Source organism: Hevea brasiliensis, chromosome 7, assembly GCF_030052815.1.
Source record: "Hevea brasiliensis isolate MT/VB/25A 57/8 chromosome 7, ASM3005281v1, whole genome shotgun sequence".
Lineage (NCBI taxonomy): Eukaryota > Viridiplantae > Streptophyta > Magnoliopsida > Malpighiales > Euphorbiaceae > Hevea > Hevea brasiliensis.
Window position 1 is genome coordinate 28,027,061 of NC_079499.1, and position 25,483 is coordinate 28,052,543.

Genomic DNA, 25,483 nt, shown 5'->3' on the forward strand with positions numbered 1-25,483 from the left:
ACTCGCATATAATGCAATTAATTTAAGAGATTTTCTCAAGAATAATTGTTAAGCATGAGACGTTGTAAATATGTAAATGGTTTGGTGGCCAATAATGGATGTGCCTGAGGACATTAAAATTATTTACATGTTTACTGGCTCAATGGGATCAACTTAACTAATGCAAGATAAGTCAATAATGGATGTGCCTGAGATTTTGAGCATTAGGGGCTAGGTGAAAGGATTCAACCTCACATTAGATGTGATGGGCAAGGAGTTGCTCACTTACAGTTTATTGTAATTCCAATAATGGATGTGCCTGAGGATGATCAATAATACTATAAGAATTCAATCACCCACTAGAAATCCATCCAACTAGGATTTTCGTTTTCTTCTTTGGAAGTGTAGGATTCGCTAAGTTTGTGGGAGGACCAATTTGATTAAAAGAACATAATCATTATAGTTAATTACATGATACATTAACTAATTAATCTAATTATTTTTTGCAGTTAATTTTTTGATAATAATGAGCACACCATAACCACCATCATCCAATATCCTTGCGAGTATACTTGATCACAATAGCTTGACAAGACCTAATCTTTCTGATTGGCTAAGAAATTTAAAACTTGTCCTAGACTTAAAACGTATTGGATATGTTCTAGACTCAAAGGTTCTTGGTCCCTTACCTCCAAAGGCAACTCAAGAGGAATATGAAACTTTGGACAAGTGGAAGGAGCATGATATGAGAGCCAAGTGTTACATGCTTGCTTCTATGAGTAATGAGTTACAGAAGCAACATGAGAACATGCAATATGCAAGTGAGATCCTCCTTCACCTACAAGAGTTGTATGGTGAACATAGTAGGAATGCCAAGTATGAGATATCTAAGCAATTATTTCCCATGAGGATGTCTGAGGGACAGAATGTTAGGGATCATGTCCACAAGATGATTCGGCTTATTAAGCAGCTGGAAGATCTTGACTTTCATATGGATTTTCAACTATAGACGGATTTGATCCTTTAGTCCCTTCCTTAATCATTTGGGAATTTTGTGATAAATTTCCATATGACTAAGCAGAAATACACCTTGGCTAGTTTACTTAACATGCTTGTTATTGCCCAAAAGAATATGCCAGGCAATAAAGGAAAAGAGGTAGTTGTGATTGCATCTTCTTCTGCTGGAAAGTCCAACAAGAAGAAGGGCAATAAGAAAAAGAAACCTCAAGTTCCAGGACTTTCCAAGAAGATAGCCAAACAGAAAGGGAAGACCAAAGCTGATGGAGGCAAAGGAAAGTGTTTCCACTGCCAGAATGATAGGCACTGGAATAGGAATTGCCCAGAGTATAGCACACAATAGCAGCTTCCATACCTGAGATGTTAGACTCCGAATTGGCGATGGCTCAATTGTTGATGCTCTTTATTATTAGGATAATAATGATAAACACAAATTGAATGCAAGTGATCTAAATGAATGCAATGCCATAATGAAAATCAACTCAAGTTCAAAATATATTTAACACTTAAGGTTAGGTCATTTTGCAGAAGATAGGATTACAAAACTGGAGAAAATGGGGATTTTATCCTCATTGGGTTTTCAATCTACTCTAACTTGTGAATCCTGCCTTCATGGTAACATGACTAGATCACCCTTTATCGGACAAGGATTAAGAGCTGAAAATATTTTAGAGCTAATACATAATGATGCATGTGGCCTATTTAAAGAAATGGCTAGAGGTAGTTTTCATTACTTTATTACCTTTACTGATGACAAATAAAGGTTTGAGTATTTGAATTTAATGAAATACAAACATGAATCCTTGGAAAAGTTCAAAGAATTTAAATATGAAGTAAAAAATCAAACAGGAAAAAGTATTAAAGCTCTTCGATTAGATCGTGAAGGTGAATACTTAAGTATTGAATTTGATGAATATTTGAAAGAGCATGGCATTATTTCCCAGCTGACTCCTCTGCGAAACGCCACAGTTGAATGGTGTATCTGAAAGGAGAAATTTTTACTCTATTAGATATAGTACGTAGCTATACTGATATGCCAATCTCATTTTAAGGATTTGCATTACAATCAGCTTTGCATATTCTGAATAAGATTCCATCAAAATCAGTATCTTCCACACCTTATGAGATATGGCATGGAAGAAAACCAAGTCTTAAGCATGTTAAGATTTGGGGTTGTCCAGCTTATAACATAAAGTAGAACACTGATAAATTGGAAACTAGGTCAGAAAAAGGTCGATTTGTTAGATATCAAAAAAAGAGTTTTAGATATTATTTTATTTGCCTACATCACAAAAGGTTATGGTAAGCAGAGATGCCACTTTTCTTGAACAACAGTTTATTCAAGAAGGAAGCAAAGGAAGGCAAATAGAATTAGAATTGGAGAATTCTGATCAACCAACAAATCAAATGGATATAGATCCATTTAGTCAACTTACACCTATTGATGAAGCATCTACAGTAATTCCTCACTGATCAACCAAGATATCTCATACACCAGTGAGATATAGTTTCCTTCATGAAGATGAACAAGAGTTGTTTACTCGTGAAGAAGTAGATCATGGAGATGATCCACTTACCTATGAAGAAGATATATCAGATATAAACTCTTCAAAAATGGATTAATGATATGAAATCCGAAATTGATTGCATGTATAAGAATCAAGTTTAGGATCTTGTTGACTCACCTTAAGGTATTGTACCTACAGTAAATAAATTGAAGGAGTGGAAGCATGAAAAACATAAGTTTAGATCATTGAATTCAAAAATTTTTACCTAGGGTCTCATGCATCATGCAAGATTTATTTTTATCTATTTGATTTCAATGATAAACAACATATTAAAACTCTTTTAATATATTTTTGGATCTACATTTGCCATTTAAGACTTTAGAATTAATAGATTAATTCATTAGAACCCTAGATTAGATCAAGAACAAGTGCACTAACCTGTTTGATGCACTGCAGTGTGTTTGGCACCTTTGGGTTGTGCCTAGGACACCAGATGTCACACCCTACCCCTCCGTAAGGCATAACATGATCCCGTAGTATACCTAATGAATTACCAAACTTCGTCAACTAATAACCCATTAAATACACTACAAGGGATTTTAAACATTTTCTTATTTCTTTTTACAGTGGTGAGTACTTTTGATAGGTGTTAAATTTTTTTTTTTTAACTAAAGTGAAGCCAAATAACACATATGAAGTACCAGTACAGTGGTGAGCATTTCTGTAAAAATTTTGGCAGAGTGCCATTTGTATTTTGAATAAAATAATTCTTCAAAAACCTATAAAAAGCACTTTCAATATATTTGTTCAATCCCAAACTCCAATATGGTTCAACACAAATCAATTTGTCAACATTTGTCAAACTCAATTCAACATGAATTTCCATTATCTTCAAAGATAGACTACAAAATGACTAAGTAGTTCAACAGCTGAGATAAGAGAAATAAATTACAACTTTACTTTACAACTGCTTAAGACCAAGTACAATATATACATACAGTGCACATACATTACAACAAAAATTAGAAAAAGATGGTATACTCAATATACCTGGCAGAATCCCAAAATGTAGCACAAGCAGCCTACTCTGCTGCTCTGTCTGTCTGTCTACCTGCGACAGCAATGAAAAAGCTATCACTGAACCAATGTCTCAGTGGTGCACAATATTAAGAAAATGCAATTTAAAACCATAAACCATAAATCATATAAACTGAGGATACTTAAAATCATAGTTAAATTCAAAAGACAGAGAATGTCATATAGAATTTAAACTCCATTTCATAATGTATCAATGAATATCAATAAATCACACACATAACTTAATCATGAATCCAAAGTCCAATTCGTCCCAAAAGCCAATGACTAATGAGGAATGACATAGCTAGCTAGCAATTATATGAGTACTCATCCTATTCGTCCTCAACTGACACACACCTCAATCCTTTAGTTAGAGAGGGAATTCAAAGGCAATTCGTCCCACTAGATAAGCTAGCAAGAAATTTAATCAAATATACATGATAGCTGTGGTTTCAAATCATTTATAATATTTTTTCAAGCATTAAGTATCCATCAAATTCCATTCAAACAATTTTTTCACAATTTAAGCAACAACATACAAATTATCATAATTTATTTCAATTGAAAATTCAAAAGGAATAACTGTTGTGCACAAATCTCTAATGAGTAGCCTCTTAGCCTTGACTCAATGGTTCTTTCCCTTTCTCCGAGTCTTTGCTAACTGAAACACACAATTTAAAGTGTTTCAATACTCAGTTAAGTTGTCTCTAACAATAAGGTTTAATAATTAAATTTATTTAATACTATTTCTTTCATTAGTCTGAAGGAGCGGAAACATGAAAAATTTTCAAAAATTTATACCATTGAATTCAAAAATTTTCACCTAGGGTCACATGCATCATACAATATTTATTTTTATCTATTTGATTTCAATGATAAACAACATATTAAAACTCATTTAATATGTTTTTGGATATGTATTTGCCATTTAAGACTTTAGAATTAATCAGATTAATTTTAGAACCCTAGATTAAATCAAGAATAAATATACTAACCTCTTGATGCACTGCAGCGTATTTGTGCCTTTGGGATGCGTCTTCAGGACACCAGATGTTGTCCCTCTAGCTTGTCCACACCAAGTTCACCTATGGCAGCCCTTGAATAGCTTCTAAAGCTTTTTCTATTAATTATAAAATGAGGTTTTTCCTTTTAAGAGATTAAAGATGTAAACAGGACACTAGAAATAATTTATAGTATTTTTAATTCAAGAGATTGTTTGCTAATCGCTTGGAATTGATGAGAGATGAAGAAGAAGCGAGAATGGGAGCTTCAAGGGTGGTGGCACAAAGAGGAGGCAACACCTTGTGTTATTTTTCTTTTCATAACAACACTTATAGAGCTAGGTCACCGCTTAAAACCCTTGCCACATGTCACTTTCTGATTGGCTCTAGGTTTAATTGATCCAATCACATTGTGCCAACTGTCAAACCTATATTTAATCTTAATTTTAATAATCTTACATGATTAAAAGACATTTGGTAAGCTTATGTGTATTGTCATATGTCACCATCTCATGGTGCCACATGTCATCCTGTGAAATGACCAAAATGCCCCTGTGTCTTAATTTTGAGTTCTCAAATCCAAAATAATTATTTCTCTTCTTCTAATCAATTTATATCAAATATAAATTAATTAATTAATCTTTATTAATTAATTTCTCATTAATTAAATTCATATTTAAATACTTTAAATATAAGTTTAACTTATACTATGCATCTAATAATCTAGATTTGGTTTCAAGTAATGCTAGGGGCTTTGCAATCTAATTGCAAACCAAACTTATTTAATTAATCAATTAAAGTGATTACTTGTGTATGTGTGTAACTTACTAGGATCATCACTAATTGGCAATGAGATATGATATCAACTCTTAATATCATCAGAACTCTTTCTTACCATAAACGATTTCTCTAAACCATTTTATGCATTTCATAGACCATGGTTAACACCTAGCATAACATGCCATGGCCGCCCAACTAGTAATAAGGTTTACCTTAAATGAACCTATAATCATATGTTACCATGCACTAGAATCTCTCTGTTACAAAATCCCAACTCAAGCTGGAGTCATGGTTTATGTCAAACCCCATTTGCTAAGAATATTATGTTCTCTTTTAATTCCAGTTCTTGATTAAAAGATTTTCTCATTAGAAACTCTTTTGTGATTAAATCTATCTGTCCTGGCCAGGAACTTGAAACATCAAGAACAATTAAATGAACATAGGATGTTATCTCTATTTACTTAGAGGAACAGATTCCATCTTAATCAACACTTACCTCCATATATAACTAGCAGGAGCCAACACATGCCCATATACCCATACACAGTACAAGTATGAAAGTAGTATCAAACTCAAACTACCTATATACAAGATAACTGTGCTATCTCAGGTCTAAAGATTATATGCACTGATATGATTTATGACAATATATTGACAAGAGTAAACTCCATGTGCTTGTCATAAGTGTCACTAGTTCGGCCTACTTATCATGTATGAGTGCCTATCATGTTTGTCATATGGCATGAAACTCACCATTCCATCTTATTTATATCTCATATAAATCACTTGGGAACAAACATGAATACAATCTTTCTGGATAAGTCATGTCCTTATTGTGAAGTATCCTCGATTGTGAACCTATTTATGATACTTTGTACTATAAATACTATCACTCATATTCTTAACAACTTAAGAATAGAATTTCTAACAAAATATCAATGGACCTTTTTTATTACACATAAATATGTTATGTAAATGGAAAAGCGGAAATGCCTTTTATTAATAAAAACATGTACAAGATACATACTAAATGATATGCTCTAGGGCATACTACTAACATAGTCATCCTATAATGTTAACCTTTAATGCACTATAGGGGAATAAATTTTAATGTTACCAATATTTCACATTTTATAGTCCTTTAGTGTTGGTGCATGTTACCAAATTCATTTTCAACTGTATTGCATTTTATTATAATTTATCGAATTTTGGTATGCTGTTTTGACCTAGTCGGATGACCTGATTCCCTCAGTTTTCGAGTTCTGGTCAGAATTACAAACTTGTAGGTCTTTGTCTTAGTGAACTTTTGCAAGAAATTTTAGGTCATTTGGAGTTTACTAGACAAAGTTATGGTCATTTTACCAATGCTGGACAGATAGCACTAAAATGGAAAACTTAGGTAATTTTTAGGTCATTTTCGATTCTGGTACTTTTTATACCCGAATTTTTGCTAGCATTTTGACTTGCTTATGTTCATTTCTAGGTTTTGGTGTCTGCATAAGAGTTGTAGCTCTATGTGTAAGCGTTCCATGGTGTAAATTTCAGGTCATTTGGACCTATTTTGAGTGACTTATAGCTAAAATACTGACTGCTGTTCAAATGGTCAGTTTTCAGGTTTGCAATGTCACCAATCCAGATTTGGTCAATTTTCATGTCACTTTTTGGACAAAATTTAGGTAAGCTTTACCATGAAAGTTGGCACATTTTGTGCCTAATTTCACCTCCAATTGGCCTCATACCAATTGGAGTCACACAATTATGGTTATAGGCTCATTTGCATACTGCCCTTTACATGTCTCTCAAACACCAATCCAAATACACATTCAACTAGCTATACTTCCCTTCCCCAACCAAATTCTGCATTTGTATCGTGCCACAACCATTCATTACTTTACAATATAGTCACTTTGGGCAGAATATAACCAATTTACAATGCACCAATTACACTTCTAATTCACAATATAAAATTCTAAACAACATATACACATAACACTCCTAACCATTACATATAACTTCCATTATCAATTATACAAACTGCCCCTACATCATCACCACCAGAATTCATCAATAAATTTCATGATATCATACACAATTTAATGGGTTTAAAGGCTGCCCAAAATGGCAGTTTACTTAGGTATTGAATTTCCCTTACAAACCTTAATTTTCATTGCTCAATTCACACATACACATAAAATATATTGGCTAAAACATCTTATGACATTAATCAACATGATTTCCCATCAATTACATGTAAAAGCAAGCTAAACACTTTGAACTTCCATGGCTGCCGAAATGGAACACCACCCTAAATCATCAAAACCTCAACATTTCTTCATAAATCAACTCACCACAAAACCCACACAAACTTTAACAAAAAAAAGGATGAAGAAATGGTTACTTACCTCTTATGGACTTCCTCAAAACTCCACTAAATCTCTTATTTCTTGTTCCCAAAATGTTGCCCAAGGTGCGTGTGCAAGCTTTAATGAAGAAACTATGGTGAAATGAGGGGTTGAACATGGTTGCATGGTGGTTGAAGTGAGGTTGGCCATGGAGTTTCCATGGGAGTTTTGGGAGAAAACTAAATTCTGCTTGGAAGAAGAAAGAAGAAGATGAAGCTTACTTAGTGGAGACATATGTCCACTAATGTTATATTTTAATGTCCATTAACCTCACTTAGTGGTGAACTAAGTTTAGTTAATGATTAATTAATCCAAAGTTTCCAAATTTGCAATTTTGTCACCATTTCTTTCACTATTAATATAATGTACCACAATTTAATTTTTTATTAGTAGTATGCCCTAGAGCATATCATTTAGTATGTATCTTGTACATATTTTTATTAATAAAAGGCATTTCCACTTTTCCGTTTACATAATATATTTATGTGTAATAGAAAAGGTCCATTCATATTTTGTTAGAAATATTATTCTTAAGTTGTTAAGAATATGAGTGACAATATTTCTAGCACAAAGTATCATAAATAGGTTCACAATCGAGGATACTTCATAATAAGGACATGACTTATCTAGAAAGATTGTATTCATGTTTGTTCCCAAGTTATTTATATGAGATATAAATAAGATGGAATGGTGAGTCTCATGCCATATAACAAACATGATAGGCACTTATAAATGATAAGTAGGCCGAACCAGTGACACTTATGACAAGCACATGGAGTTTACTCTTGTCAATGTTTCGTCATAAATCATATCAGTGCATATAATCTTTAGACCTGAAATAGCACAGTTATCTTATATATAGGTAGTTTGAGTTTGATACTGCTTTCATACTTGTACTATGTATGGGTATATGGGCATGTGTTGGCTCCTACTAGTTATATATGGAGGTAGGTGTTGATCAAGATGGAATCTGTTCCTCTAAGTAAATAGAGATAAAATCCTATGTTCATTTAATTGTTCTTGATGTTTCAAGCTCCTAGCCAGGACAGATAGATTTATTTAGAAAAGAGTTTCTGATGAGAAAATCTTTTTAATCAAGAACTGGAATTAAAAGAGAACATAATATTCATAGCAAATGGAGTTTGACATAAACCATGACTCCAGCTTGAGTTGGGATTTTGTAACAGAGAGATTCTAGTGCATGGTAACATATGATTATAAGTTCATTTAAGGTAAACCTTATTACTAATTGGGTGACCATGGCATGCTATGCTAGGTGTTAACCATGGCCTATGAGGTTCATAAAATGATTTAGAGAAATCATGTCACACGCCACCCCTCTGTAAGGCATAACATGATCTCGTAGTATACCTAATGAATTACCAACTCCGTCTACTGATAACCCATTAAATACACTACAAGGGATTTAAAAAACTTTTCTTACTTCTTTTACAGTGGTGAGCACTATTTACAGGTGTTAAAAACCTTTTTGAACTGAAGTGATAGAACTAACACATTTGAATTATTTGGAATTTCTGTAAAAATTTTTGTAGAGTGCCATCTATATTTTGGATAAAACAGTTCTTCAGAAAAACCTGTAAAAAGCACTTCAATATATATTTCCAAATCTCAACTCCAACATTTTTCTCAACACAACATATTTCTCAACTCAAATCCATAGTAATTTTTCAAAGACTGAGATACAAGAAATATAATACAATTTTTTACAAATCAAAATAACTCATAATTTATTTTACAACTTTAATGTACAATTTTATTTTACAACTGCTCAAAACCAAGAACAATATATACATACAGTGAACATACATTACAGTACAAAATGCAAAATGTGGTATACTCAATATACCCGATGATCTCTCAATGTAGTACTAGCAGCCTAGTCTGCTACCCTGTCAGTCTGTCTACTGCGGCGGCAAAGAATGAAAGCTATTCTTTGAGTAAAATTTACTCAGTGGTGCACAATAACAATTTGAAATGCGATATATAAATCTTTTATTGACAGTTCACAAATCAAATGATTCACAATTCCATTTCACAATTTACAAAATTCATCTAACACAAATTTGATCAAGTAATTGAATAATACCGTTTTCCAAATCAATAACACAATTCGATCAAATAACTGAATAACACCGTTTTGCAAATCAATAACACAATTCGATCAAATAACTGAATAATACCGTTTTGGAAATCAATAACACAATTCGATCAAATAACTGAATAATATCGTTTTGCAAATCAATAACACAATTCGATCAAATAACTGAATAATACAATGTTGCCAATCGATAACATAATTTAGGCCATGACACAATTTTTCCACACATACCGTGTTGTACACCACGACAAGGCACACTCACCCCAATAATCGAAATCAATGAGGGAGGAAGCTAGCTGAATAATGAGTACTCATCCACACTCACCTCAGACTGGGAAGTCAAAGAGGGAGGAACATAATCACACTCACCCCAGACTGATAAGTCAAAGAGGGAGGAATATATCAACAGTGTCATGCCAAATGTGAATCAAAACAATTTCAAATCACAATATTTCATACAAACCATAAATCACATTTTATCTCAAAATTTCCATTTGCAAAGTTGGCAATACAATAAGTTCCAAATAATATTCCAAAAACCAAAGCAATCAAAAATTATTCATAACTCATTTCTCCAAATAAATTTGCTAGTAAAAGCAGTGACTATAAGAGTATTGTGCACGGACACAATTTAAAACTATATTGTTCAATTAAATTTTTAAGTAGAAAATGAGAAGTCAAAATTATTGTGCACAAACAAAATTTAAAACAATAACATACAAATAATCATAATTTATTTCAATTGAAAAATTCAAAAGAAATACTTATTGTGCACAAACACAATTTAAAACAATAACGTACAAATAATCATAATTTATTTCAATTGAAAAATTCAAAAGAAATAAATATTGTGCACAAACACAATTTAAAACAATAACGTACAAATAATCATAATTTATTTCAATTGAAAAATTCAAAAGAAATAAATATTGTGCACAAACATAATTTAAAACAATAACATATAAACACAATTTAAAATAATAACATACAAATAATCATAATTTATTTCAATTGAAAAATTCAAAAGAAATAAATATTGTGCACAAACATAATTTAAAACAATAATGTACAATAGTCATAATTCATTTCAATTGAAAAATTCAAAAGAAATAGTCGTTGTGTACAAACCTCTGATAACTGTCTCTTGGTTCTGACTCAGTGTTTCCTTCCCCTCCCTGAGTCTTTGCTAACTGAGAAACACAATTTGAAGTGTTTCAGTACTCATTTAAACTGTCTCTAACGATAATGCTTGATAATTAATTCACTGAATTCATTTATTCGCTTAGTCAACCTACTATGTCGACCCTTGGTACATTCTAGGTAATTTAGGTTTTAATGTCATTAATATGTCACATTCGATAGTCTTTTAGGGTTGATACATGTTACCAAATTCATTTCCGTGTATATTGCATTTTCTTGCAATTTGCTGGATTCCGGGATACTAGTTTGACCTAGCCAGACGACCTAGTTCCCTCGGTTTTCGGGTTTCGATCAAAACTACAAACTTGTATATCTATGTCTTATGGAACGCGGGGCAAAATTTCAGGTCATTCTGAGTTATATAGACCAAATTATGGTCATTTTACTATTGCTGGTCAAATTGCACCAAAATTGGTCACTTTAGGTCACTTTAGGTCATTTTAGGTTCGGCCAGTTTTTGGACCCGAACTTGTGCAAGCTGTTTGACTTACTTATGGTCATTTCTGGGCTTTGGTGTCTTCATAAGACTTGTAGATATGGGTCTTAACTATTCATGGTTAAAATTTCAGGTCAATTGGACCTGTTTTGAGTGAGTTATGGCCTAAACACTAACTGCTGCCCAAATGGTCAATTTTCAGGCCTCATTTGCACTTAATCCGGATTTGGTCATTTTTCAAGCTACCTTGCAAGCAGAATTTTGCCAAGCTTTCTTCATGAAAGTTGGCACATTTTGTGCCTGGTTTCACCTCCAATTTGTCTCATACCAATTGGAGCCACACACTTAAAGTTATTGGCCTAAAACTCAAACTGCCTTATTGAAATTCTTGCATACACATCAAGCATCACTTTTAACACTCACCAAACTTAACCTTCAAACCAATTCTGGTTGTACTACAATCTAAACATAATTCACAACACATTATAGGTCATTTTGGCAGCTTACAATTACATTCAACATACACCAACAAGTGCAGAATTTTTCAATCCAATTTACAACAATTCCATCACCTTTTTATGCTCATTTACATGTCCCATTTCACACCACCTTACACACACTCAAACTGCCATAACAACCAACACATTTTAACATCATTATTCCATAAACCAAGCATAAATTCCAGCATTCTTCAAGAGCTAACAAACTGCCCTATTGGTACACTTACATTCCATTACTTTCCAAGCTTTAAATCTCATTTTACATTTACATATACTAAGTATACATCACCCAAACAATTTCCTACACAATATACATTTAATCAATCATTTAATTCACCATTTACAAGCACAAATAAACTGCCTTCAAAGTATTTCCATGGCTGCCAAAATTACACATTCCCATTCAACATCAAACCTAAAAAATTTCTTCATAATTCAAACACCCATAACATGCTTACAAACTTTAACAAAGCAATATTCAAAAACTCAAACTTACCTATGGATGAGACTTCTTAAATCTTCACCAAAACTTCTTGAAATTGTTATCAAACTCTTCCTTGTGATCTGGGATAAACTTTAATGAAGACAAGTATGGGAAAAGATGGCTTGATCATGGAGTTGTAATGGTTTGAAGGTGGCTGGCCATGGGAGAGGTTTGAGAGTTTTTCATGCGGCAATGGGACTTTTCAATTGAAGAAGATGAATTGCAGATTTATTAGTGGATTTACACCTGCCCATTTAGTGTCTAATTTAATCCATAGTGGTCCACTCACCTTAATTAAACTATTTTATATGTTTTAAATGATAATTACTCCATTTACACTCCATTTTTGCTATTTATATTAGGTACCACTAAATTAAATTTTCATTATATTTTCGAAGTGTAATATTATTTATTTTTAATGGACATTTAGGTCAAAAGACAACTCGGGGTGTCAAATGACCACAATGCCCCTGTTCGGGTTGCATTCCCGATTTTTCGATAACACCGGGTTTTGTCCGTTTTTTGATTTCTCACTTTTCTTGGTACTAATTATTTAATTTTTCTTTGATATTTCTAATGATATTTATACTTCAATTGATGTCTCTTTATGTCTTAAAATTAATTTCCAGGGTTCTCCGCGATCCAGGGCTAGTCAACGGTCCACGCCGTGACTTCCCCGTGCGGTCACCCATCGTTAGGGTTCCCGGCTCGCTTAACTTGGTTGCATTTCTTTACTATTAATTTTCCTTTGTTTTTCTTATATTTTCTTTTCTTGTATTTCATTATTTAATGTCTCCTCACTCATATCGAAGTGTAGTTCTAGGCATCCTAGCTGTCCGGACAACACTGGTCACCAGAACAGTAGAACGCATTACCGAACATAGGGGTGTTACAAATCATTTATGGTAAGAAAGAGTTCTGATGATATTAAGAGTTGATGTCATGTCTCATTGCCAATTAGTGATAAGCCTAGTAAGTCACACACATACACAAGTTATCACCTATTTAAATATGATTTAATTAATTAATTGCATAGTTTAATTGATTAATTAAATAGGTTTGGTTTGCAATTAAATTGCAAAGTCCCTAGCATGACTTGAAACTAAATCTAGATTATTGGCTGTGTAGTATAAATTAAATTTATATTTAAAGTGTTTAAATATGAATTTAATTAATGAGAAATTAATTAATAGAGATTAATTAATTAATTTATATTTAATATAAATTAATTAGAAGAAGAAAAATAATTATTTTGGGTTAAGAACTCAAAATTAAGACACAGGGGCATTTTGGTCATCTCACAGCGTGACACGTGGCACCATGAGATGGTGACACGTGGGATTAAACATAAACTTTCCAAATGTTTTTTAATCATGTAAGATGATTAAAATCAAGATTAAATATAGGTTTGACACTAAGCACAATGTGATTGGGTCACTTAAACCTAGAGCTAATCAAAGGGTGACATGTGGCAAGGGTTTAATGTGTTAACCTAGCTATTTAAGTGTGGTTATGAAAAGAAAAAATAACCAGCAGCCACTCCTCTCCTTTGTCATGCCACCTTGCAGCTTTTCATCTATTCTTCTTCATCTCTCATCAATTCAAAGAGATTAGCCATCAATCTCTTGAATTAAGAACACTAGAAATTGTTTCTAGTGTCCTGTTTACATCTCTAATCTCTTAAAAGGCAGAACTTGAATTTCTAATTAATAGAAAAAGCTTTAGAAGCTATTCAAGGGCTTCCATAGGTGTTCTTGGTGTGGACAAACTAGAGGGACAACATTTGGTGTCCTGAAGATGAATCTCAAAGGCGCAGACACGCTGCAGTGCATCAAGAGGTTAGTGTAATCGTTCTTGATTTAATCTAGGGTTCTAAAATTAATCTGATTAATTTTAAAATCTTAAATGGAAAATACAGATCCAAAAAAATATTAAAAGAGTTTTAATATGTTGTTTATCATTGAAATCAAATAGATAAAAATAAATCTTGCATGATGCATGTGACCCTAAGTGAAAATTTTTTAATTCAATGGTATAAACTTGTGTTTTTCACGCTTCCGTTCCTTCATTTTTATGACATTCTCAAAGTTTAATATCATTTATTTTTAATGGACATTTAGGTCAAAAGGCAATTCGGGGTGTTAAATGAACAAAATGTCCCTCTTCGGGTTGTATTCCAGATTTTTCGGTAACACAGATTTTTGTCGATTTCTGGATTTCTCGTTTTTCATTGTACTAATTAATTAATTTTTCTTTGAAATTTCCAATATCATTTATACTTCAATAGATGTTTATTTAAGTCTTAAAAATATTTCTCAAGGTTCCCTGCAGTCCAGGGCCAATCAACGGGCCTCACCGCAACTTCTCGGTGCTATCACCCATCACTACAGTTTTTGGCTCGTTTAACTTAGTTACATTTCATTGCTCTTATTTTTCCTTTATTTTTCTTGTATTTTACTCTATTGTATTTCATTATTTCATGTCTTCTCACTAACATTTAAGCGTAGTTCTAGGCATTCTAGCTATCCGGACAGACACTGGTCGTCAGAACAGTAGAACGCACTACCAAATATAGGGGTGTTACACCAGATGTTGTCCCTCTTGCTTGTCTATACCAAGATCACCTATGGCAGCCCTTGAACAGCTTCTCAAGTTTTGCCAATCAATTAGAAAATCAAGTTTTACCTTTTAAGAGATTACAGATGTAAACAGGATACTAGAAACTATTTCTAGTATTTTTAATTCAAGAGATTGTTGGCAAATCTCTTTCAATTGTTGAGAGATGAAGAAGAAGAGAAGGAGAGGCAGCCAAGGGTGGCAGCACCAAAGAGAGAATGAGTAGCTTGTATTTTTGTTCTTTTATCCTTACACTTATATAGCTAGGACACCACTTAAAACCTTGCCATATGTCACTTTCTAATTGGCTCTAAATTTAATTGACCCAATCACATTGTGCCAAGTGTCAAACCTATATTTAATCTTGACTTTTATCATCTTACATGATTAAAAGACATATGGCAAGCTTATGTTTAGTGTCATGTGTCACCATCTCATGGTGCCACATGTCACCCTGTGAAATGACCAAAATACCCCTGTGTCTTAATTTTCAGTTCTCAACCCAAAATAATTATTTCTCTTCTTCTAATCAATTTATATCAAATATAAATAAATTAATTAATGTCTATTAATTAATTTGTCATAATTAAATTTCATATTTAAACACTTTAAATAAAATTTTAACTTATATTATACATCCATTAACCAATATTTGGTTTCAAGCCATGCTAGGGACTTTACAATTTAATTGCCAACCACACCTATTTAATTAATCAATTAAACTCTTTAATTAATTAATTAAATCATATTTAATTTAGTGATTACTTGTGTATGTGTGTGACTTACTAGGCTCATCACTAACTGGCAATGAGACATGATATCAACTCTTAATATCATCAGAACTCTTTCTTACCATAAATGATTTCTCTAAATCATTTTATGCACCTCATAGACCATGGTTAACACCTAGCATAGCATGCCATGGCCACCCAATTAGTAATAAGGTTTACCTTAAATAAACCTATAATCATATGTTACCATACACTAGAATCTCTCTCTTACAAAATCCCAATTAGAGCTGGAGTCATGGTTTATGTCAAACCCCATTTGCTATGAATATTGTGTTCTCTTTTAATTCCAGTTCTTGATTGAAAAGATTTTTATCATCAAAAACTCTTTTCTGATTAAATCTATCTGTCCTAGCCAGGAACTTGAAACATCAAGAACAATTAAATGAACATAGGATTTTATCCCTATTTACTTAGGGTAGCAGCTTCCATCTTGATCAACACCTACCTCCATATATAACTAGTAGGAGCCAACACATGCCCATATACCCATACACAGTACAAGTATGAAAGCAGTATCAAACTCAAACAACCTATATGCAATATAACTATGCTATCTCAGGTCTAAAGATTATATGCACTAATATGATTTATGACAATACATTGACAAGAGTAAACTCCATGTGCTTGTCATAAATGTCACTAGTTCGGCCTACTTATCATGTATAAGTGCCTATCATGTTTATTATATGGCATGAGACTCACCATTCTGTCTTATTTACATCTCATATAAATAACTTGGGAACAAACATTATAACAATCTTTCTGGATAAGTCATGTCCTTATTGTGAAGTATCCTCGATTGTGGACCTATTTATGATACTGTGTGCTAGAAATACTGTCACTCATATTCTAAACAACCTAAGAATAATATTTCTAACAAAATATCAATGGACCTTTTCTATTACACATAAATATATTATGTAAATGGATAAGTGAAAATGCCTTTTATTAATAAAACATGTACAAGATACATACTAAATGATATGCTATAGGGCTTCCTATTAACAATCTCCCACTAGCACTAAAGCCATTTATTACAATATCTTAGACCCATCTTCTCAAGATGTCGGTGTCACACCTTACCCTTCTGTAAGGCATAACATGATCCCGTAGAATACCTAATGAACTACTGAGCTTCATCTACCGATAACTCATTAAGTACCCTACAAGGGATTTTAAAATAATTTTATTACTTTTATAAGTAGTGAGCATTTTCTAATAGGTATTAAAACATTTTGTTAGAGTTTGAAAACTAGTTAAGATTTTTAACCCATTTTATTTTTTCGTAAATTTTATAAAAATTTTGGTAGAGTGCTATTTCAATAGCAAAAGGCTAAGGAGAAGTCACAACACAAGGCTAGCTAGCTCAAATATATGGGAACCCATTCTTTTTCTTCTTCTATTGGCACACATCTCAACACTTTAGCCAGAGAAGGAATCAAAATTTGAAACTAATTTCCCCCACTAGTCATGCTAGTGAGGTATTCAAATATATGGTCATGACACTGTGGTTTCAAAACTATCTTAATAATTTACTAAACATTTGATGCCATTTCAAATATATACAATTAAACTTTCAATAATTTAAATTAAAATCATAATAAACATTTTAAGACAATGATATCACAATTCAATATTTCAATTCATTCAAAACGATGTGCAGAAGAAAATTTATAGAAATTCTATGTTGTGCACAAACCTTATGCGAGTCGCTTCTTGGCCTTTACTCGATCCCTCGGGTTCTTTCCCGGTATTCTTTTCAATTAAAACACATAGTTTCACAGTGTTTCAGTATCATAACTTATCATAAATCCAAAAATAAATTCAAATTTACTTTTACCTAGCTTTAATATGCTAAAATTGACGTTCTTTAAAATTTGTGTTTTGGGGTTACTATTCACTACTATTTAAGTCAATTTGTTAACTTTCTAAGGCTTAATAGGTATGGGAATTCCAATTTCACCCACATACCACATTTTTGTTACCTAATTCATTGGTTTTGGTTGTTTACTCAAATTTTAAGTCTTTTAGGCAAATTTGCAAATTTTCAGTTTTGGTGTCCTGTGTTGCACTGTTCCATTGGTCATGTTACTGTTAGAATTTGGCTAAGTTTTCATCATAGAAATTGTTCCTTATTGTCTTAACTTTATTCTCCTTTTTGAATCACTCCATTTGGAGTTTTGTAGCTCAAGTTATAGCCATTTGAACATGGCTACCAGATTGGCCTAACCCAGATTTTCTGGGCACCAAAACTGGTTCTGGCAGTTTTAGGTCAACAAATTTGGGTGGCTAAACGACTTGGTTAAGGGCATAATTTGGGTTTTTGTTCTTCATGAAAGTTTTTGGTCTATATCTCAGCTTTCTACTGGTAAATTTCAGGTCATTTAGACCTGCCTAGCCCAAGTTATAGCCAAATGAACAAATACTATTCATTTGGTCATTTTTGTACAGGGCATAATACCTAAGTCCGGATTTGGCTAATTTGTTCACTATGCTATGGTCACTTTTTGGGCATGATTCCTAAATGAAAAATATGCCATTTTGTGTCTAGTTTCATTCCCAATTAGTCTCACACAAATTGGGTTAGTAAATTTTCAGTTTTGGCCCCTGAAAGTGACCTTGGTCCTGCTGTCTGCAGAATGTCCCTAAGCAATCCGAATTTAAACCTAATTCTAACACTTCCAACATACCACAATTGGTCACATATGACCAATTTTCAGCTCAAACAAGGTCAAACACAATTTGACCATTTCTCCAATTTTTGTCTTCCAAAACCCTAGGTCCAATCCCTAACTCCCATAATTTGTTACATTTTACTAATTCAACACATATAAACATACTTCCTCAACTCAATCAAGATTCTAAACATATTTAATTCAATCAAAACACATACATTCTCATATCAAACCCTAGCTGGCCGAAATCACCCTAATCTTCCAAAGTTGTTTTCATTTCATTAAATGTTAATTTCTAAGTTCATTAAGCTAAAAACACAAAGATTAAACTAAAAGTTTCGAGTTAGCTTACTAACCTTACACTTTGAAGTTAAATCTTCCTTTCTTTCAATTTTTTTTCTTCTTTCTTTCCCTTGAATCTTCTTTTCTAGTTGCTCAAATAAAGTTTAATCATGGTAGGTAAATTTTTTATGGTGGGATTTGGTTTTCTTCAAGCTAAAAAATGAGCTTCAATGGAGGTTTTGGTGAGGGAGGGATGAGAGAGAGAGGTCACAGTTTTGAAGAAGACAACTCTTTTTTTTTTCTTTTTCTTTTTCTTTTATGTTTTTAACCTTTACAAAGACTACAAATTATCCAAAAATTAAATTTTTAATTATAATGTTTATTGCATCACGCATGATGTTATCACTTTTTCTCTTTTTCTTTTTCCTTTTTTTTATTTATTTTTCCATTAGTTCTATAATTTAATTCCCGACTCCGAATTTTTCTTTTCTCCGATTTTATTTGACAATCAAGTTCGGAGTCAGCGCTAGGGGTCAATTGACTAAATTGCCCCTAGTTCGTTCGACCCGGTTTGTAAATAATTCAATATTTTTTCCAGATCCCTAACCTAATTATTTGACCTGCTTAACATTTCTTTTATGTGATTTTCTCTTTTCCATTGTGTTCGCAATAGTCCTAAGGACCGCAGCGTCACATTTTACGGCTCAAAATTTGAGTTTAAATCGACTTCGCTATCCTTCCCAAATAGGTCACCCATCGCTGTGAATCTCGGTTCAGTTAACTTCTTATGTTCTGTTTTTCTTATTTATACTTAGCTAATTAACAATTACTAATTATTTATCTTAGATGCGGTTCTAATCCTCTTAATTATCCGGACTGACACCAGTCACTGAAATAGTGAAATATACCAAGCCATGCAAATAGGGGTATTACGGTCAGTCTAACTGTGCTTGTGATAAAGGCTTAGTGAATGGATCAGCTGGATTTTTCAGCTGATGCTATTTTCTGCATGGCTACATCGTCTTGCCCAACTATCTCTCTGATAATGTGGTAGCGCCTTCTATGTGTTTGGATTTCTATTGAGACCGAGGTTCCTTATATCCAAACAGCTTCTTTTGCAGCATCTGATGCAGCAATATACTCGGCCTCGGTAGTGGAATTTGTAGTTGTGCTTTGTTTTTAACTCTTCCAACTGACTGCACCTCAATTACAAATGAACACATACCTAGAGGTAGACTTTCTATCATCGATATCTGATTGGAAATCAGAATCAGTATAACCATCCAATTGCAAGTCTCCACCTCCATAAATCAAGAATAAATCCTTAGTTCTTCTCAAGTACTTAAGGATATTCTAGAAAGCTATCCAGTGTTCCAAACCTGGATTGGATTGATACCTGCTAATCAAACTAACAGCATATGCGATATCCGGCCTAGTACACAACATTGCATACATCAAACTTCCAATAGCCGAAGCATATAGAATCCTGGCCATTTTATCTCTTTCTTTAGGTGTCTTTAGAGACATCTCTTTAGAAAGGTGGATTGTAACATCCCTATTTGCATAGTCTGGTAAATTATACTGTTCCAGTGACCGGAGTCAGTTCGGATAATTAAGGGGATTAGAACTACACTTAAGACAACTAGATAAGCTATAAACACAAATAATTAGTAATTACCGATTAGTTAAGTATAAATAAGAAGAACAGAACATAAGAAGTTAAACTAGCCGAGAGTCACAGCGATGGGTGACCTTCTCGGGAACGACTGCGAAGTCGATTTAAACTCAAGTTTCAAACCGTAAAATGTGACGCTGCGGTCCTTAGGACCCTTACGAACACAGTGGAAAATAGAAAATCATGAAAAAGAACTATTAAGCCAGTCAAATAATTAGGTCAGGGAGCCAGAAGAAATATTGGATTATTTGTAAACCGGGCTGAACCGGCGAGGGGCAATTTGTAAATTGACCCTAGAGCTGACTCCTGACCTAACTGTCAAATAAAATCGGAGAAAGGAAAATTTTAAAATCGAGAGTTAAATTAAAGAACTAATAGAAAAATAAAAAAAAAAGAGAGAAAATGAAAAAGTGAAGGAAGATGACATCATGCATGACATCATGCATGATGCCATAAAACCTATAATTAATAAATTAATTAAATTAAATTTTTGGTTCTTCCATAAGACAAAATAAATAAAATAAAAGAAAAGAAAAAAAAAAGATTTCATCTGTGACACCCCTTACCCGTCTATAGTGTAGCCGAGCAAGATATGCCACACAGTATACCAAAACACCCTATTTTAATTCAATCATTTTTATTCTTCCTAATTTATTTTTTTTTTCGTAGTTATGGAGTGCAATTTGTGAAATATAATTCTTTTCAGTCATTTATTGAAATCATAAATTTATTTGAGGTTCCGCAAATTTTATAGAAAATCTGGCAAAGTACCGGCTAAAAATAGAGAAAACAGTTCTTCGGAACCTGTGAAAAACACTTCCAATATTTTCAATCAGTCCCAAACTCCATTTCATCAACAAAATCTCAATATCTTTTTCAACAACATTTGCATTTCTCAATCATTCATCTCATATGATAATCATGTAAAAGTCATAAATAAATATTCGCTTTTTCATTCATAAATACAATTTCCACTATTTACATTAACACCAAAATAAATTACATAAGTTTCAATTACATATGAGAAAATAAAAGTTAATTACAACCAAAAATGAAACCTAGTGTCCTACCAATGCACTGACATCGGTGAGGTGACACGGACACTATGCAGAGCTGCAGAAGGCCTCACCCAGTCTGTGGTCTACTGGGCTCTCAGTCGGTCTCTCCAGAACCTACGCGTGGCAAAAGCAACGCGCTAAGCAATAATGCTTAGTAGTGCCAATAATAAAATAAAAGGAGGTAACAGAAAATAAATATGCAGTGAATGTATTGATGTCTCATTGCAAATAAATTTTCGATGAGTATTTGTAGTCTTGCTTATTTTGTACTTGTTATATTCATTATTTCATTAAATTTATCCACTTTCATTTTTGGTTGCCCAAGTAACCTATCTTTGACGATCGGATCGATAAATGGGTAACCGCACCGTATCAAGTACCTCAGGCTGTCACACCATCGGTCACATATGTGTCTCCCGGTGTGCAATAGAACAACTAATAAGCTATAATAACATTAGACACAAGGCCAAGTATCAACATAATGTCAGAATGGCTAAAAGCCATGAAATCACAGAATGGCATAATGCCATGTGCAGTACTGCTAACTGAACCCTATTGGCATGCCAACCTATCCAAATCAATCTTGCTAGGTGTACTAGGGCATGTTACACTTTTAAACTTTACAATTCTTGAAATTTAAGTTTAGGTGTTACTATTCATTTCATTAGTCAACTAAAATGTTGAATTTTGCATAGAAAATAGGTACATTGGTTCTAATACTCTCAACATACCACATTTTGCATTCTAAAGTTGTTGGTATTGGTTGCCAATACCACTTCTATGCTTAGTGTTAATTATTCACAATTTTTAGATTTCAAGCCATATGTTTACTGTTCCATTGGTCATTTTTGCAGTGGCAATTTGGCAAAATGATCAACATAAAAGTTTTTCCTTAATTTGTCTAGTTGCATTTCTTTTTTTGAACCACTCCTTTTGGAGTTTTTTAGCTCAAGTTATGATCCAAAAACCACAACTGGCCAGATTAAAATATTTCTGGAGTGACCATATCAACAGTGCAGTGAATAGTGACTACAACTCACTTGTTGGATAGGTTATGGTCATAATTTTGGTTAGGTTTCTTCATAAAAGTTGTTGGTATATATCTCAGCTTATTGCTGGTAAAATTTCAGGTCAATTGGACCATTCTACACTGAGTTATGGCCAAATAACCAAATACTGTTTATTTGGTCATTTTGCAGAAACAGACTACAGGTCACCCAGATTAGGGCAAGCTTTTGGTCCACTTAGTTTGGATTTATGGGCATGGTTTCTTCACCAACGTTGTGCCATTATGTGTCTAGTTTCATGTCCAATTGACCTTGCAGCACTTGAACCTCTACAATTCATGTTATGGCAACCCAACCTGCTGGACTCATGTCCAATTTTGCAGGTCACCATGGGCAGCTACACCAACTGTAATTCCCACTAATCAAACCACCTCATTTCTTGTTTATACATAACCAAATGGTCACTAATTGACCATTAAAACTCACTTTCATCATTACATGATCAAAGTCTCCATTTCATGCTCAAACCCTAACTGCAATTTCCAATTCATGGCATACACACACCAAACTCATACCAAATCATTTTATCCATCATCTATACTCATCAATAAAATTATTAAGCCACTTAATTTCATCAAAAACCAACAATCCTTAAACTTTCTCATGGCTGCCAAATTTAGAGATTTCATTTACTCAAGTTTTTCTTTTAATTTCACACAATTTCTACTTGATTTAGCATGCTTACAAGATTAAAGAATTGTTTAGTGCACTAACCTCTTGTAGCTCAAATCCAAGCCAACCAAGACTTTAATTTTTCTTTACTTTCTTACTCTTTCTTGGCTGCCAAACACTTCTCCTTGGTGTGGGTATAATTTTTAGTGAAGGGACGATAAAGTTTTGAGGTGAGGAAGCTTAGGAAAATCAACCTTTAAAAGAGAAAATGGAGAGAAAGCTTCTTGGCAATGGTGGACGGGAAATGAGGAAGAAGAGTCAGTTTTTTCATTTCAATTTTCTGCCCATTTGACTCATTTTAAGTGGTTTATGGACATGTGTAACAATGTAATTGGGTGAGAGTGCTTAGTGACATAAGTATGAGGTCAAAATTGCAATTTTAATTCATTTTCTTTTCTTTTCTTTACTACTCATTTTCAATTCAATTTTTAGCAATATTTATTCACATTTTATGTCATAATAATTGTTTACTTAACTGGACAAGTCGGCCAAAAATCACCTTTAAAGGTAAAATGACCAAAATGCCCTCCGTTTGGCTTAACAAACTAAAATTGTCTGTACCGATTTAAAAATTTTTCTAAGCATTTTTTTAGCATTCTAATGCCATAGAATCCTGAGTGACTCTTCTTTGGAGTCCCAAAAATTATTTTATGAATTTTCCCCTGGGTCTAGGGCTCCTAGTTGTGAGAACCGCAACTTCTCACTGGGTTACCCATCGCTAGGGCACCGGCTCATTTAACTTGGTTGTATTTTATTTCTAAAATTTTTCCTAAATTTTTCTTATTAATATTTGAGTTAATTATGGTTCCTCACTTTAGTTTAAATATTTTTCTGGATGTTCTAGCTGTCCGGATCGACACTGGTCATCGAAACAGTAGAATATACAAAGTTGCTACAGGGAGGGTGTTACAACACTTCCCCTCTAATTTAAATTTCGTCCTTGAAATTTACCTGATGCAAACAGTTGAGGGAACTGTTGCCTCATCATCTCTTCACTTTCCCAAGTTGCCTCCTCGGTGTTGTTGTGCGTCCAATGCACTTTCACCAGTGGAATCTTCTTATTCCTCAACTCTTTCACTTCCCAAGCTAGGATCTGAATGGGTTCTTCTTCATATGTCATATCTGATTGTACTTCAATTTCTTCCATGGAGATGACATGTGAAGGATTTGAGCAGTATCTTCTTAGCATAGATACGTGGAACACATTGTGGATCTTGTCCAGCTCTGGTGGTAAAGCTAGCCTGTAGGCAACTGGACCCATACGTTCAATGACTTCATATGGGCCAATGAACATAGGGCTTAACTTACTTTTTCTTCCAAACCACAGTACCTTCCTTCACGGTGACACCTTGAGGAACACTTTGTCGCCAACTGTGTATTCTATTTCTTTTCTCTTCAGATCAGCATAGGATTTTTGTCTGTCTGAGGCAACCTTCAGATTGGCTTTGATTATCTTTATCTTCTCCTCAATCTGTTTCACCAGGTCTGGCCCTACCAGTTTATCTTCACCCAAGTCAGTCCAGCACACTGGAGTTCTACATTTCCTCCCATACAGTGCTTCATACGGGGCCATTTGGATACTAGCTTGGCAGCTATTGTTGTATGCAAATTCTGCCAGTGGAAGGTATCTATCCCAACTTGCATCAAACTCAATGACACAACTCCTCAGCATATCCTCAAGGACCTGACATATATTTCATGTTATTATTATCATTTTAATTCAATATTTGTATTAGTTCAATTGGTTTCAATTGTTTACCTGGATTACTCTTTCTGATTGCCCATCTGTCTGAGGATGGAAAGCTGTGCTGAAATGGAGTTGTGTACCCAAGGATTCATGCAACTTCTTCCAGAATCTCAATGTAAACCTTGGGTCTCGATTAGATATGATGGAAAGTGGAATTCCATGCAGTCTAACTATCTCATTGATATACAATTCTGCTAACTTCTCCAGTGAGTAGCCAGTCCTTACTGGCAGAAAGTGTGCTAACTTCATCAATCTATCTACAATCACCCATACTGCATCATGCTTCTTCTGGGTGAGAGGTAGACCACTTACAAAATCCATGGTGACTCGATCCCATTTCCATTCAGGTATGCGTATAGGCTGTAGCAAACCCGATGGAACTTGATGTTCTGCCTTG